The sequence below is a fragment of the Tamandua tetradactyla genome, chromosome 8 (assembly GCF_023851605.1).
Source record: "Tamandua tetradactyla isolate mTamTet1 chromosome 8, mTamTet1.pri, whole genome shotgun sequence".
In the NCBI taxonomy this organism is placed as follows: Eukaryota; Metazoa; Chordata; class Mammalia; order Pilosa; family Myrmecophagidae; genus Tamandua; species Tamandua tetradactyla.
This window is the reverse complement of record NC_135334.1, coordinates 104,794,585-104,800,584: the sequence shown is the minus strand read 5'-3', so window position 1 is coordinate 104,800,584 and position 6,000 is coordinate 104,794,585.

Genomic DNA, 6,000 nt, shown 5'->3' with positions numbered 1-6,000 from the left:
TAATTTAAATAAAACATTAAATTCAAATGTATTAAAATTAAGATTAGAGGGTAACACATAATTTTAAAATAAATTACAAGAATATGAGGCTACAAACTAAGATTATATTTATAAAAGATCAGCCATGGAGGCAAGGCTTTATCAAGTGCCTTGTTTTCTGTAGAAAAGAAATAAAGAAACCATTTACCTTGTGACTTTAATGATCAGAACACTTTTTGAAAATTAAGAAAAGCATTTACTTAACTACAATAATAAAATATGTTTTCCAAATCCCCAGAATATTTTTTAAAAACATAAAATGTAACTATAAAAAATATATATATAACTGTTACAATACTAAATCAAGTATTTAAAATTCGTCCATTAAAAGACCAAGGCTTTAGATTGGGTCAAAAAAAGGAAATAAATAATTTGAAAAGGCAGAGCAAAACAATATACTATAGAAAGGTTAAAATCAAAGAATGACTAAATATATTTAGGGAAACATATATAAAAGTCAAAGTGGAAATTTTTATATAGATTAATCACTAATTTTTTTTTACATAAAACTCTAAATTCATGGATTTTTATAAGATTATAAAAGCATTAATTGAAATTTATACATCAAAAATATTTTGAAATGCAAGGAGAAAATAATAGCCCAATCTCTGAGAGAGAATTTAAGATAAATCTCTTTGAGTATACCAGAGAAAATGTTTGAAAAATAATTAAGGGCACTGAGAATTGGAATAATTAATTAATAATATCAAATCAAAGTATAGGCATTGAATTATTTGCCTTAAAATTATAAAGTACATTTATTTTTGGAAAATTTATGAAAAATATATAATTCAAATAAATTTTAATGAGAATACAATAAGTTCTAAATGAGAAATGTAACAGGATAAATTCTCTGGCCCTACCAGTATAAAACCAAAATTTAAAAATAAAAGTCTAAAAAGCAGGAAAACTTGAAATATCCTATTCTTAATAAATATTTCTATAAGAACAGAAAGAAAATAAAACTACCAACCAAGGAATATTTAATAATGTGGATAAAAATAATTTAAAAAAATCTTAGATGTGGGATAAGCTTCACTATTGAGAAAATTCCTCCCATTAAATTTCTAACATGTCAAGAAGTTATGATAAGAACAATAAAATCTACTGAAGAAACTAAGAAGAGCAGAATTAAAAAAAAAACAAAAACTATAAAAATAAAAATTTCAGGGATTTACCTTAAATAATAAAAATATGTCAATTGAGCATGTGTGATAAAATACAAAACAAAATTTAAAGTGACCAATATATGACAAAAGATTTTGGATTGATTTTTATTTATAAAGAATTACTATATATTCTACTGTGCTAATAATGTGAAGGAATATCATATAGCTATCAGAAGTTTTAGTCAAATTGGAAATAAACTTGTGCATAATGGCTGGTGTACCTTAATTATCTTCTCCCCTTGATTGGCATCTACCTGTTTTGCCTAACGGTGACTGATGGGGTCCCAAGTAACAGGTGAAAATATCAGGGACTGGAGTCCTCTAAAAACAGACAAGTTTGGTATTACTTAGACCAAGCTTGCTGCTATTTAAATAGGAATATTCTATGAAAAGAAAAAGAAAAGATTGTGTTCTTGATCTAAGAGACTTGATTCGATAAAATTCTAAGATTTTAGATTCCATGCCTCTTTAGCTGAATGTGAAATAAAGGAAACACGTTGTTCTTAACATTTACAAAGAACTTCTAAACTGTAATGACACTAGAAGTTTGAAACTATTAGTGGCCGCAGCAAAATGGCAAGAGTGTATTGCTTTGGTTAGAGGCCTGTGTCATACAGCATGAAGGAACTGTGAGCAGTAAAGACCAGAGTCAACAGAAGCCTAGAATGATGTAAAAGAATCAAAGTGATCTCTTGGGGATTCCCAGAAGTATTCAGAAAGGGCTAAAGTTGGGAATAAGTTGCAGTTTATAACCCACATGATTTGAGAATAGGTGCTTATGTAATTTAACTCATAACCAAAGACTATTGGGTGGTAATATTTACTGAAATTAATTTGAGCACAGAAATATTTCTTCTTCAAGGTGGGGTTCTGCAAAAATAAAATACAATTTTTCCTAATAAAAGAGATTTTAATATGATTCTCTAGCTATAACTTTTTCCATCAACGTATCTCTAATTCATCTATTTTTACATTTCTATATACACAAAGAAATACAGGTATTTTATGGATTATGGATTATGGACATTTGCATGATTTTTGGCATATATCTTTATACTGTGTTTTTGCATTGCATGACATTGCAATAATCATGATGTATCATTTTATAAAAACAATAATACTTTATTTTTAAAATGATATTATAATGATCACCAGCATTTATGTCCTCTTCCTCCCAAGACCCCACTTAAATGAAAGTCTAGAATTCCTGAACGAAGTAAATTCATAACAGGAAAGAAATCACATCAGGGACATCAGCATATCCAGGAGAACTACAACAAAGGAGAAATTTCAACGAACTTCTGGAAAATAGATTGTAGTTTAAATAGGTTGACAAATAGATAACAAATTTGTAGTCTGAAATAAATACATGGGGCAACTTCAATGTTGGGAATGTATGTAAACCCAGTTATGAAGTTAATAGGTAAGAAGAGTAGAGAAGGGAGACATTAAACAAGGGAATTTGTTAATAATAGTTCTGAGAACAGACTACCACGTTAATCAGTCCTCCACATATTACACATGGCCTGCATGCAAAATGAGGGACTATCAACCCAATATTTACTGCTTGAATGAAAATCAAAGGGATTTCCTTAAAGAAAAAAGGAAGAAAGAAAGAAAGAATTAAAGGAAAGGAGAGAGGGAGAAAAGAATGTAGGGAGGGAGAGAAGGAAGGTTATGAAAGTAAGGGAGGGAGGGAGGGAGGGTGGAAGAGGAAGGGAAGGAGGGAGGGAGGGAGGGAGGAAGCCAACCAACAAACTACCCTGAGACAGTTAAAACTTGAGAATGGGGCACTAAAGTAAGATTTTCTCATTCCTTCATCAGTAGCCAATTCCCCAACCCACACCCTACATTTAGACCTTCCCGTCAATAAACCCTACCCACATATAAAGGGCATCCAGTAAACCCTCCCAGTTTGGAGAGAAGGCTTTTATGGAAACTAATTTCCATATTCAGCAGCAGAAGAAATTCATGCTAACTACTAGAAATAGTTAAACAAAGTCTTTTATTTTTAATAGTAGCAAATACTCATGGGTCACAGTTGAGGAAAATTGGTACCATGAAGGAATGATGTGAGGTTTACATAAACAAACAGAACATTCAATCCCAGATAAAACAGATAATTTATATAATTGAAAGAAATTAATTTTCATCAGTGTCTTAAAAGAGATTTGGAAGTTAAGCATTGATAAAATATAAACACAACGTTAAGAATAATGATAAATCAGAGAAGAAAAAGGCCCTTTGGCAGTTAATAGAATAATTGCAGGAAAGAATTAAAAGTTTGGAAGATATATTTTTTAAAGTCTCTACTCATAAAGCAAAGAAAGCAAAAAAAAATAGAAAATAGTTAAGAGACATTAAAGACAATTCAGGAAGTTCAATATCTTATAGCAATTCCAATAGGAAAAGAATAGAGAAAATGAAGGGGAGTAAACAACATCAACAACAATGATAACAGTAAACTTATAAGTGGTAAAGAGAAGCATCAGTCTTCAGGATGAATATGTCCAAGGAATGAAGTGACAGACACATCCTCAAGTTTACAAGAATAAAGATAAGATGTAAAAGTTTCTAGGGAGGGAAAAATAAGTAGGTCACCGAGGGGGTGCAAGGGTAGTTCAGTGGTAGAATTCTCTCCAGCCATGCGGGAGACCCAGGTTCAATTCCTGGCCCATGCACATCCCCAAAACAAACAAACAAGTAAACAAAGAAAGAAAGAAACAAACAAACAAAAATTGAACAAATGGTGTTGCAATAACGGGATACTCACATGGAAAAAGAATGAAACATGACCCTGGGCATGCAGCATACACAAAAAAAAGGTAGGTCACCTATAAAGTAATAATCAGCTAAACTGAATGCTATACCAATGGTGCAATGACTTCAAGGACTGATGGAAATGCATTGGAATCCTGGAACTTTATATTCAGTGATATGATCATTCAAGAGTAAGAGAAAATTAAGACATTGTCAACTGTGTTGCAGAAATTTGAACTTCCACAAATTCCAAATTATTTATGGATCTATTTCAGGAAGATTAAGGACAAAGCTAATAAAAAGACATAAGATCTGGAAATGTGATTATAATGAAACTGAAGTTTAAAGGGTCAAAGGTGAAGTGGTGAAGAAGTTGGGGGTATTCCAGGCAATAGAAAAGATGACTGAACAGCTGGATAAATTTGATGAAATAAGATTAATAACTAATTAATAATATTATTATATTTGAGTGAATTCCACGGCTCATAATCTGCCTGAACCTGCCCAGCTATTAGATCAATGGCTCCCAGATATCTATTTGACCTGACATGTTTCATTATACTTATAACACAAGCAACATAGCTATGGTGCCCCAGGAACAATAGAATTAGGAAGGATCCCTAATTCATATATGAAACTCAGCATAGAACTTGTAGTACAGAAAATTTTAAAATAATCACAGAGACATTTGGTGCCCAGAGAGATCTAATCTATGGGAACATCTGCATGAATCCATAATGAAGAAAACACCTTTCTCATGAAGTATATTACTGGCAAAAGAGTGCAGTCACACAACTTTCTCAAAAGCTTTGGAAATCAAAAAGAAGGCGAAAATGGAGAACATGAACTTAACTTTGTCTGAGTACCTATTAAATACCTTTTGGAAACTGGAAGAAATCACTAAGATGAGGGATGAGGTAGTACTAGGTTGAGAACAGTTAGTGGGGCAGGGTTTCTGATCAGTGACCCACCAACCTTTGTATAATTAATATCAACATGTCTTCAGTCAAACCTACAAGCTGGTAGAGAGAGGAACATTCATTTTACACTTGAAAAACATATTAAAGTCTACATTGCAAAAGTAATTAAAGGAAGAAAGCAGGATTTTTTTCCCTTAGCTAATGTCAAGAAAGCCTTTGATAAAAAGTAAACATATGCCTCCGGTTGAAACTCTTAGAAAGTAAACAAAATGATATTTATTAACATAATATCACCAAACCTAACACCTAACATAATACTTAATGAAACACCAGAGTCACTCCCAATGACATCAAGATCAAGACAATGATGAAGATTATTTCCATTTTTTAGCATTTTCCTGGAAGTTCCATCTAATTGTAAGACATTAAAAAGAAAGGAATAGAAAATTGCCATTATTTGCAGAATACAAAATTAGGTGCCCTGAAACTCCAAGAAAATAAACTGAAAATTCCTATAAGTGGTGAGAGTTTGGTAAGCAATAAGACTTAATATAAATGAATATCCACAACTTTTATACAAACCAGTAACTATCAGTTAGAGAGTATAATGAAAGAAAATAGTTTTGGGTTAAAATAGCTATACAAATATCTGGAAACACCACAAATAAAAAATTTATAATATTTTCATGGAGAAGGCTAGAAAACTTCCCAAGACATACAAAAGGTACTTTTAAATTTAAATATGGAATGCAGTTATTCCATATTCTTGCATATTACAAAGGGTGAAAATGGAATGTTAACCAATTTTTTAACATGTCAGCAATTTCCAATTTTCTATATGGAGTAAATAAACTGTTTAGAATAAAAGAAAGGTGACAAATATACCTGAAGGGAAAAAAGCTGAATGAGACATATAGTTGAAATCCATTGTGTCCTCTGCCCAAGATGAATGATGAGCAAAAACAATTACATAAAAAGATCATCTTTCTATATGGTTTTGAGGGGAAAAGACTAGAATATGGAAAACAAGTAAGAATACAAGTGTGACAAGAGCTAAAGAAGATAGAGAAAGGAAACAATGAAAAGGAGAAACCTCTATAAGGGAGAATTAA